Genomic DNA, 12387 nt, shown 5'->3' on the forward strand with positions numbered 1-12387 from the left:
ATTGATTTAAACTGTGTATGAAGGAGTGTTGAAGGAATTTTTATCTGAAGTTATTCTGCTCTTCAGTAACTTGAACTAAAGCTAGTGTTGGCTGAATTTTGTTATTTGCTAGTAATTACAGGTGTGGGGTAGCCACATTCTTTGATTTCCTGTCCTTGCATATTTAAACTGGTGCATGTGAAATAATTCCTGCTTTAAAACTTCAGCTTAGCCAGCTAAAAACTTGGTTATATTCAACTGGACGTATAAGAGAATTTAAGTACCTTTTTCTGCACTTTTTTTTTAAAAATACAGTATTTAAATTGATTTAAACTGTGTATGAAGGAGTGTTGAAGGAATTTTTATCTGAAGTTATTCTGCTCTTCAGTAACTTGAACTAAAGCTAGTGTTGGCTGAATTTTGTTATTTGCTAGTAATTACAGGTGTGGGGTAGCCACATTCTTTGATTTCCTGTCCTTGCATATTTAAACTGGTGCATGTGAAATAATTCCTGCTTTAAAACTTCAACTTGGCCAGCTAAAACTTGGTTATATTCAACTGGACGTATAAGAGAATTTAAGTACCTTTTTCTGCACTTTTTTTTTAAAAATACAGTATTTAAATTGATTTAAACTGTGTATGAAGGAGTGTTGAAGGAATTTTTATCTGAAGTTATTCTGCTCTTCAGTAACTTGAACTAAAGCTAGTGTTGGCTGAATTTTGTTATTTGCTAGTAATTACAGGTGTGGGGGTAGCCACATTCTTTGATTTCCTGTCCTTGCATATTTAAACTGGTGCATGTGAAATAATTCCTGCTTTAAAACTTCAGCTTGGCCAGCTAAAAACTTGGTTATATTCAACTGGACGTATAAGAGAATTTAAGTACCTTTTTCTGCACTTTTTTTGTGTATGAAGGAGTGTTGAAGGAATTTTTATCTGAAGTTATTCTGCTCTTCAGTAACTTGAACTAAAGCTAGTGTTGGCTGAATTTTGTTATTTGCTAGTAATTACAGGTGTGGGGGTAGCCACATTCTTTGATTTCCTGTCCTTGCATATTTAAACTGGTGCATGTGAAATAATTCCTGCTTTAAAACTTCAACTTGGCCAGCTAAAAACTTGGTTATATTCAACTGGACGTATAAGAGAATTTAAGTACCTTTTTCTGCACTTTTTTTTAAAAAATACAGTATTTAAATTGATTTAAACTGTGTATGAAGGAGTGTTGAAGGAATTTTTATCTGAAGTTATTCTGCTCTTCAGTAACTTGAACTAAAGCTAGTGTTGGCTGAATTTTGTTATTTGCTAGTAATTACAGGTGTGGGGTAGCCACATTCTTTGATTTCCTGTCCTTGCATATTTAAACTGGTGCATGTGAAATAATTCCTGCTTTAAAACTTCAACTTGGCCAGCTAAAAACTTGGTTATATTCAACTGGACGTATAAGAGAATTTAAGTACCTTTTTCTGCACTTTTTTTTAAAAAATACAGTATTTAAATTGATTTAAACTGTGTATGAAGGAGTGTTGAAGGAATTTTTATCTGAAGTTATTCTGCTCTTCAGTAACTTGAACTAAAGCTAGTGTTGGCTGAATTTTGTTATTTGCTAGTAATTACAGGTGTGGGGGTAGCCACATTCTTTGATTTCCTGTCCTTGCATATTTAAACTGGTGCATGTGAAATAATTCCTGCTTTAAAACTTCAGCTTGGCCAGCTAAAAACTTGGTTATATTCAACTGGACGTATAAGAGAATTTAAGTACCTTTTTCTGCACTTTTTTTTTTAAAAAATACAGTATTTAAATTGATTTAAACTGTGTATGAAGGAGTGTTGAAGGAATTTTTATCTGAAGTTATTCTGCTCTTCAGTTATTCCCACCCACCCGCCCTGTTTTTGTTTTGGTGTTAGTGGCATTGAAACTGCCCGCCCCTCAGCCTGCCTCTGGGCCCATCTCATTTGCTCACTCAACTGAGTGCAGTGAGATCATATTCTGATTTCAGGCACTCCTACTGTGTAGAAAGAGAGCATCTGGGAAATAGAAAAAAAAAAAAAAAAAAAAAAAATTAAGCTTATTTCCTGCCTTTCTTGTCAAGTGGTACAGACTATTTGTAGGCTTCTGAGCCCCCAAGCCCTTCTGTGTTTGAGGGAAGCCTTCTAGCTTGTTTATTTCTTATAACTAGCCAGTTTTCTAGTTTCAGCACTCAAATCTGTTTCTTTGATCTCAGCACTTGTTCAGAAAAAAAAAAAAAAAAAATTTCATCTGCTTTTACTGTACTTGTGTTTTTACCTACTTCTTTTTACTTTTGCATCATCTTAAAATACTCAATTGTATTTATTACTGCTTGGTGTAACTCATTCTAAGCCTTTTGGTTTAAACACTTGGGCTTCGGACCAGTTAGTTGTTTTGCACTGAGAGGGTTTGTGGTCTGCACTGTTGTGGCAGAACAGGTAGCTTACATCCTTCTAGGTTGAGAACTGCTGATTGAGGGCTCAGTGTCTGTTATTCTAAAAGTGTATTAATTCTGGTTTAAGCACTTGGGCTTTCAAGCCAGTTATTTTACATTAAGAGGGTTCGTGGTCTGCACTCTTGTGGGAGGAGAGGCTGGACTCTGCCCTTCTGAGCTGGGAATTTCTGGTTAAAGGCTTATAGTGCATGCATATCTGAACTGTTCCTTACTGAAGTTGGTGCGCCTTGTTTGCTGTGGCATAGACTGGATTCAGGCCTGCTGGATCTAGCTTTGTTTGTGTAACTTGAGCACTAATCCAGACAGTCTCTGAAGTATTCAATGGTATTTATTACTGCTTGGTTGTAACTTGATTAAAGTGTAGCTATCATTCAAGTCTTTTGGATTAAGCACTTGGGCTTCAGAACAGTTGTTTTACATTAGGAAGGTTTGTGGCAAGCACTGTGGTGGCAGGACAGGTAGCTTTCATCCTTCTAAGTTGGGAACTGCTGATTGAGAGCCCAGTGTCCAAGTGTATTAGTTCTGGTTTAGGCACTTGGGCTTCAGGCCAGTTATTTTACATTAAGAAGGTTCGTGGTCTGCACTCTTGTGGGAGAAGAGGCTGGACTCTGCCCTTCTGAGCTGGGAATTTTCTGGTTAAAGGTTTATAGTGCCTGAATATTTGAACTGTATCTTACTGAAATTGGTTCACCTTGTTTGCTCTAGCATAGACTAGATCCAGGCCTACTGAATCTAGCTTTGTTTATATGCTTGTTGTTTGTTTGCTTGTTATTTCCCTGGAAGCTAATTCCACCTAATACGCAACTTCTCAGCGCTTCTGTGGATCACTAGTGATATCTGCATTGCTTACTGTACTTATTTCCTTGTTTCACTTGAAAGAAAGTTACTGTTTGTCGTGTTTGCATTTAGTTACTTGTAACACATTGCACTCAAGTTACCTGGCACTTGCTCACTAAAGCAATTATACAAGTCAGCACTAAAAATTAAAAGCACTACACCCTCACTCCCCACTGGCCCTTGTTTTCAATTAAGGATTTCCCAATATTATTCTAGCATGTCCAAAGGTCAGTTGTCAATCTCCTCTCCGGTCCAGCTGGTGAATCTGGGAATCTTGAGGCAATGTTATAACTGCCTCATGTACACAGACAACCCTCTCCTCCTCCCACATAACACAAATACTTGAGAGATGCAGCTTTTTAGCCAAACTGGAGGCTGAGCTCTCTCAACTCAGGACTGGCAAGACCAGACAGGAGGAGAAGGCAACTACACACACCACAAAACCAGCCTCACATAATGCTACCACTCCACTGAATCAAACACATAAACACACAAAGACATACTCGGAGGCTCTGAGTAAAATTTACCTAAACAGCAGAGGCCTCCAAAGCAGACACCCAAACAACTGCTACCTCAAGACACCCCACAAGCAACACATAAACCACAAAAGCAGTGTGCAAAGCAGTCACAGCCCTTAAGGCCAAATACAACACCAAACATACTTGTCATAGGTGACTCCATAGTCAGACACACTGACGTCCCACTCACCAGGCTGAACAAGGAGAGGGTCACAGTAAGCTGCCTATCGGGCGCTAGAATCCGCCACATAACACAAGCACTCGGGTCACTCCATGGCAAGTACAAATATGACACAGTCATTGTCCATGCTGGTGTGAACTACCTGAGACGTACCTCCCTGGACTACATGAAAAGAAACATAGAGGAGCTCTCTGATTATGTAGCCCAGGCAGGTATGACCCTAACCCTGAGCAGTATCCTTCCTTCACCAAGAATGATGCCACAATATAGACACAAGATGATCAGCTTTAACAATTGGCTTAATGTCTGGTGTCATTCAAAGGGGATCCAGTGTCTGTCTGCCTGGGATGACATGCTTGACAAGCCACGCTGCTTCAAGGGACGGCTTGCACCTGTCACCCCTGGGATTCCGGATATTGGCTAAGGCTCTTGCCACCCCCCATAGTGCCTTTTTAGGCAAGGCTCAAATTCTAAACCTACCACCCTAGAAAACAAAAATGGGAAGAAACTGAGGGTAATGCTGCTCAATGCCAGAAGTCTAAATCTCAAAATGCACGCACTCGAGGCCCTTCTCAGTATGGAGAACATCGATGTCTGTGCTGTAACTGAAACCTGGTTCAAGGCTCCTGAGAGCACCCCGGCACTATTAGGTTTTACCTTATATCATGCGTTCCGGCCCCAAAACCCGGACCACACCACAAAAGGAGGGAGTATCCATATTCATAAAGGATACTCACACCTCCAGGTTGGTGGCAACGCAAAGCTTCGGAAACCATCCAGGTGCAACTAACCATAGGCAAAACTGCTCTACAAATTGTAGCATGCTACAGGCCACCCTCTCAAACTCAGGAACCCCACACAGCCTTCCTGAAGACACTGGAGGGTATAAATGTATCTCCAAACACCATCATATTGGGTGACTTCAACTACCCGAATATAGACTGGGAACATTACTCAAGCCCTAACTTTCTAGCCCAACGGTTCCTGGAGTTCATAAATTCAAATGCCATGGAACAGCTAGTCACTGTTCCCACGAGAGGAGAAAATATACTAGATCTCATTGTCACAAACATGGGGACAAAATGCTCCACACCGGAAGTATATCCCTCATTGGTGAGATCTGATCATAAACTAATCTCACTGGAAATCCACATCCCGCCCCCACCCCAAGCAAAAAGACCATAGTGAAGAACTTCTCTAAAGCAAACTTCACACTACTCAAGACTGGTGTGGTATCCTTCAAGGCCCCTGAGCCAGAGGAAACCACAACCCAAGCTGCGGAAGCCCTTACAAATGCCTTCTATGAACACCTCCAGGACTGCATGGATCAGGCAATCCCAAATAAAACCAAGACTCTTTCCACAAAGGGCAAACGTCCAGTCTGGTGGACCCCAGCCATTAACAAACTTTACAATAAGAGGAGAAAGCTATTACATGATAGAACAAAATCCATAAAAGGGAAGTCACCCCTGATCATTATTAGTAAAAAATACGAGCACTCATAAAATCAACTAAGGCCAATTTTGAGAGAAAACTGCCATGGATTCAAAGGACAATCATAAGGCCTTTTTCAGCTATGTTAGGAACCTGGGTGGAAACTCCCAGATATGCTCAGAATTAGTCCAAAATGATACAAAAATCACTGAACCCACAGACATTGCCAACATACTGGCAGACAGGTTCAGTGCAAACTTCACCCCTCTCCCCTAAAGGAGAGATAACTATCCCAGCCGAGTGCAGCCTCCCGGACATCTCAAATGCGCAGGTGAAAGCTGCTCTCTCTAAAGCTAAAAACACAGCATCAATGGGACCGGATGGTGTCCCCGGCTGTGTGCTACACGAGCTAAATGAGGAATTAAACCCGCACATAAGGCAGCTGTTTAATCTCAGCCTTACCACGGGATACGTGCCCAAGGAGTGGTCACGGCAACTGTGGTCCCACTCCACAAAGGCGGTGCCTCTACGGACCCTGGTAATTACCGCCCCATAAGCTTAACAAGTCTAGTCTGCAAAGCTATGGAGAGGATCATAATGGAGCTCATAAACAAAGATATAGGGACTTGCAGACATTGGACCCGACCCAGTTTGGCTTTGTCAAGGGAAGATCATGCCTTTTGAACTTGGTTGACTTCTTGAAACAGTCACCAAGGCCATTGATGAGGGAAAGGCAGTCCATACAGCCTACCTTGACCTTGCAAAGGCTTTCGACACAATACCCCACTCTCGGTATTGCAGAAAAACTTACCAGCTTAAATGTAAACCCATATGTCACAAGATGGGTTGCAAACTGGCTTAAGGACAGAACCCACAGGGTTAGAGTTGCTGGCGCTGTGTCAGACTCCAAGCCGGTCACAAGTGGTGTCCCACAGGGCTCGGTCCTTGGCCCCTATTGTTTGGCATCTACTTCTCAGAAGTACAGGCCAACATGGGAGGACTTTGGCTGACAAAGTTTGCAGACGACTGCAAACTGGGCGCCATAGTGGAAAGTGCATCGGACACGGATATCCTTCAGAAGGGACTCACGGAAACAGATAGCTGGTGCCAGAGCCATGGCCTGAAGTTAAACGCCAAAAATGTATAGTCATACCCTTCGGGAAAAACAAGGTAACCCCAAGCTACCATATAGGTGGCAATCCACTAAGCACAGAAGAGGTTATCAGGGACCTGGGGACCCAGGTTGACAGTGGCCTTTCTTTTAACACTCACATTGCTAAAGTGGTTAGAAAGACCTTCTACATTGCCCACCTGATCATGAAGGGATTCACATCCAGATCTAGTGAGGTCATTGTTCCCCTGTACTCTTCACTTATCAGACCAATGATCGAGTACAATGCCCCATTCGGGATGTATCTCACCCGACATCTACAGCAATTGGAGAGACCCCGAAAGTTCCTCACCAAAAGGATAAAGGGACTCCAAAATCTGTCATATGCTGCCAGATTGAAGAAACTCCAGCTCTATTCAGTCGCATACCGTCTGCTCAGAGGTGACATGTGCCTGACATACAAGGCCATGTCCAACCCGGAATTAATGGACATGCTCCACCTCAAAAAATCCAAATCCACCAAAACCACTAGAGCAAGCGACTTAAACCTTAGCACGGATATAAATAGGACGTGCTGGAGGGATAGATTTATCACTCAGAGACTCCCTATGCTGTGGAATAAAATCCCGGTCCATGTGAGGCAGAGCACCTCGCTGACTCTGTTCAAGAGAAATCTAGACCTGTGGATGGGAGATCGTAGGTTTACCCCGGGAATCATCTCTGTGTCACTGCTGGACAGAGGCACAACAAACTAATGGGCACAGTATTTTTTCATATAAGGGGTGGCGTAAGCCACAATAATTTGGGCTAGGCTTATAAATGCCTTAGGGCAGATAGCCTAGTATAAACCTATGAACCTATGAACCTATAATAGGGGGGCAAAGCCCCAAAAATAGGGACAAATTTTAAATATTGCTCTTATAAACTTGGAAAGTTGACAGAATGCAGAATCCTGTTTACCATGCATGTTCTGAGGGATACAAAATCTGAATCTCAAATGCCTGACATTATACAATGGCTTCAGTTCTCAATTATTCACCATAAAAATCCAGAAAACCACAAATTTTATGAGGACCATACCAAAAATATAAGGCAAAAATCAGGACAGTTGAGAGGTGTGACAGAACCACAAATAACAGGGACAGATTTTAAATACTGCTCTTATAGATTAAGAAGGTTGCTAGAATAAACACCGAAAGCCCTACTTCCATTTTCAACATCCTATCTTTTTAAGCAGGCTTTTCTGCAGTAACAGCAAGCAAAACAAAATTATGGAGTAGACTAGGCATAAGGAACACACTTCTAGTGTCACCCTCTCCCATTACCCCTAGATGGGACTGTCTCATTGCAGGGGAAACAAGCTCAGGGCTCCCACTGATTCTATGTTATGGTGAGTTGTATTTATTCTGCACTTTATTACGCTTTATTTTTGTGCGCGCCCAATGGCCGGTCCATGGAAAATTCTTACATGAAACTGGTCCTTGGTGCAAAAACGGCTGGAAACCACTACTTTATAGTCTCATATTTATTGACTAATTTCAGTGTTACTGATCTTCTTCCTGTTCATTTCCATCTCCTAACCAGACTACTGTTCATGTCCAAGGTACTCCCAAATTCTTCTAATCAACTCCTATGCTTCTCTCTCTCTCTCTCTCAAGCATTTTCCTTTTGAACACTGGAAAAGGTTTCACAGGCAAAGCCTCTCTAGAGCCTAATCATCAGAACAAGAACCAGATTCCCCTTCTGTTTGATGGCATCCCTTGTTGCGCAAACTTTTATATTGTCCCCTTAGTCTGCTCTACATAAAAATGACTTTGATCCTCCAGGGAAAAAAAAAAACATTCTGAAGACAGCTGGATAAAGCAGCTTAAATCTCACACCTGCCTTTCGGCATTCCCTGATTGCTGGAATAAATCTGTTTCTCTTCTGTCTGGTGCACAGTGAATAATAATTTTTCACAAACACTCTACTCTCTGTAACTCTCTGCTTGCATCTTTCCTAATACAGGTCTTAGTTGCTGTCTTCTTGGGCAGGGTTGGAGCATACAAACAATGTGCCCTTTCAATTAACAGATCTTGCTGTGGAATAGCAATCCAGTTGCTTATTTGTGCCTTCATCAAATTCATAAAATATGTTCCTTCTAGTTTCTACCGTACAGCATAGGTTCATAGGCGTTTACTAGGCTAATGACCACAAGGGCCTTTTTAAGCCTAGCCATGCATCCCAAATCTCTGATGAGTTCTGATACCCTGATAAGTTTAAGCATGGGCCTGGGAGATGAATCATTTACAGGGTACCTGTTTGCATCAGAGACATAGGTGCCAAACCAGGGATGAAGCAGAAAATCTCAGGTTTTCCCCAAGTTCTCTATCCTCTAATTATACCATTTTATTAGACTTCTCTTCTTGAGGAATCTCATACTCAGCCAGCCTTTTCTTTAATTTGTCCTCTGAGTTTTACAGTTTTATCAACCCATCTGAATACACGTTTAAAGCTTCTTCCATTTTTTGCCAGCCTTTTGTTATTTGTGTTGATATATTCCTTCAGCATTTTATTTATATGAATCATCTCTGAGCACATCTGACTGTTTCCCTTTAGATTACTGGAAGCCATGTCTTGCACTAGAGCTGAACTTGACCTAGTTTTTGCTGAACAGCTGCAGGATTCTTCCCAGTCAGACTTTTTTCTTCACTGATTTTCTTTCAGGCTCTCTTGGCTGGCATCCAGGCAGTGTACTTACTACCCAGTAACTGAATTTACCAAAAGTGACAAGGACTTCCTAGCACTCGTCTTTCAGGGTTTTTTTTCACACTGGGAAAGCAGTTAAGCTATTGATGAGCTGCTTAGCAGTTGGGTAATGTGGAAGTGCCCTTAAGCTTTGGAAACTGTCAGTCATATTCTGAGCAGGATACAACCTACATAGCTTAGTCTGCTGCAACTGTCATCTATTGAACATCCAGAGAGCCTAATTTGCTCAATTAGAAATTGCCTAGTATAACCCTATTATACATTGTTAATACAGCACCAAAACTTGCTACATTGTATGGTTCTACAGCACTGAGGGATACAGCCCTGATTGTGACCCAAATGATCTATGTTCAATTAACAGCTCGGGCGTAGGAGACAGTGGGCAAAAGAAGATGGAAGTAAGGGACATTAAGACTTGCTCATTCCAGGAGGAATTGTGCAAGCTTCTGCTGTGATCAAGGCAATCTCTGGTCTTGGCCTTTGACACTTGCTTGGCAAGAGGATGCTGTAGCCGAATCCAAGTGCAGTGAAGCATGTCATAATATATGCCTCTGTCTAGTTAGAAGTCTCTTCCCCTAGCAACCCCCACAAAATTCTTCTGCAGATGTCCGATTAGACTGGCACTGCATAACAGCACCCTGAACTCTCCATCCCTTTCTTCAGGCTGCTTACATTTAAGATTTTCTCTTTCAATCTTTAGAGACCCTGGTCCAAAAAGGCAAGCCAGACGAGTCCTGAGGAGGGGCTTAAAGAAAGATCCAGGAGATGCTGTAAGAGTGACATTGGAGAGAAAAAAGGCTATGTCCGTGATATCTGAAATTAGGCTTCTGTAGGCCCAGTCCATAGAAATCAGACTTATGCTGCCATAATACACAAGGCATGGGGACTCCGGATTCTCCAGGCACCAACATTCAAACTGAGCAACTTCACAAACAGATTGTGCAAATTGATGGGGCAAAATCACTATGCAACTTATTCAAGTAGAAAGGAAAACATTCCCCTTAATATAACCCAATGAGGTTTTATCAAAGGTAAATCTTGTACATTTAACCTCAAATTTCTTATTGTGAGACAACTTTACTGAATAAAGGCTCATCTGCCTATGAAACCCACCTCAAACTGGTTACGGTGTTCAACACTGTACCCCATGATAGACTCGTATATACATTCTGGGTTCTAAAGGCAAATTAAGCCATAATAACTTGAGTCTCCAGTTGGTTACATGATTTTTAAGAACAGGAGGACATGTAACTGCATCATTACTTCTTACCACTGAAATCCCTCAAAGCAGTGCATCGAGGACACACTTTCTTGGCATCCTCTTCTCAGCAACTTGGCAGCATTCTCCTGAACAATGACCCCACCTCCTTTCACTTAAAATTACATGACTGGTGAAGTAGACCCGACTTGGTCTTCAGTGTCAAAAAATCCAAAGTTATGGCATTTTATAGGTTCATAGGTAGGCACTAGACTATCAGCCCAAGGGCCTACGTAAGCCTAGACAGCAAGGTACCATAGCTTACGCCACCCAAGAAAGTTATTTTCCTGTGCCACTGTCCAGCAGAGATACAGAAGTGATCCTCAGGGTGTATTTCCTATTTCCCATCCACTCATCAAGATTTTTCTTTAAGAGTGCTAATGAAGAACTTTGCTTGACATAGACGGGTAGCTTGTTCCAGAGTATAGGAAGTCTCTGGGACAGGAATATATCCCTCCAGTGTGTCCTGTTTATTGTGGTGACAAGGTTTAGGTCCCTAGAGCATGCAGCTTGGAGGGATTGGGATTTCTTAAGGTGTAGCATGTCCAACAACTCTGGGTTTGACATAGCTTTATATGTTAGGCAGAGATCACCTCAGAGTAGGCGATATGCTACGGAGTAAAGCTGGAGTTTTTTTGAGGCGGTCAGTGTAGGGCATTTGTTTGAGGCCAGTAATCCTCTTTGTGAGTTACTTCTGTGGCCTTTCCAGCTGACGCAGATGTCTTGTGAGGTACATTCCAAAAGGGGCGTTGTACTCTATAATGGGTCTAATGAGTGACGGGTAGAGGGGGACAATGACCTCTTTTTTTCCTGGATGAGAACCCTTTTATGATGAGGTGTGCCAAGAAGATGGACTTCCGGACTACTGTGGCGATGTGACTATCAAAGGAGAGACTACTGTCCACCTGGGTCCCAAGGTCTCTTATCACACATTCAGTGTTAATTAGATTGCTGCCTATGTGTTAGTTCATGGGTACAGAGTTTTTACCAAAGGGGATGACACTGCACTTTTTGGCATTTAGCTTGAGGCCATGGCTCTGACAGCAGACATCTGTCTCAGTGAGGCCCTTCTGTAGGATGTCCACATCATTTGTGGACTTGACTATGGCTCCTAGTTTGCAGTCAGCCAGAGGCCTTCTGTGTTTGGTATCTACTTCTCTGAAGTACAGGCTAACAGGAGAGGTCCCAGGACGGAACCCTGTGGCACTCCACTTGTCACTGCCTTGAGATATTTTGGTGAAGAAAAATTCCAAATTCATATACTACTAATGATCAACAACTAAAAGTTGATAACACAGTAAAAAAAAAAAACTTAGAATCCTTGCAATTAACATTTCTTTTGACACCTATATAGCAGCTACAATCTGTGAAGTATACAGAGTTGCCTATTTGATCATCCTCCATGGGGATGACAGCTGGGAAAAAGCCAGTAACTTTCACACTGTACAATGATTTTATCAATCAGACCAGTTATAAAACACTACATCCTATTCTGCAATTTTCCCACACACAAACAGATGCAATTAGGAAAGGCAAACAAATTATTCAGAGAGCATCAAAGGCTGGTCTTACTGAAAGACAACAGTTCTCTCCCTTCTCTGTTCTATAGCCTTCTTAGAGAAGGCCCATGTATGCATGACATGCAGATCATTAAATAATCCATTTCTATTTGAAAACCTTTGCATAGAAAATCTCCAGTTATCTGATCAGAGGACACTCAGTCTCTTGTAAAAATAAATAAAATTACTCACAACTGTACTATAAAATATGATAACTTCAGATCTCAAAGACTCAAAACATCTATGAATAAACTCCTCATCCTAACACAAATCAAGGGACTGGAAAACTGCAGGCACACC

At 41.8% G+C, this 12387-nt stretch overlaps 1 protein-coding gene across 2 annotated transcripts in view; it reads right to left on the minus strand.

Moving 5' to 3' along the window:
• Nucleotides 1–12387, minus strand: part of RABGAP1 (RAB GTPase activating protein 1) — a 4144188-nt gene that overhangs the window by 3438352 nt on the left and 693449 nt on the right. The window lies entirely within an intron of this gene.

This window comes from Protopterus annectens, chromosome 16.part0 (assembly GCF_019279795.1).
Source record: "Protopterus annectens isolate FY-2018-M chromosome 16.part0, PAN1.0, whole genome shotgun sequence".
Classification (NCBI taxonomy): Eukaryota; Metazoa; Chordata; order Ceratodontiformes; family Protopteridae; genus Protopterus; species Protopterus annectens.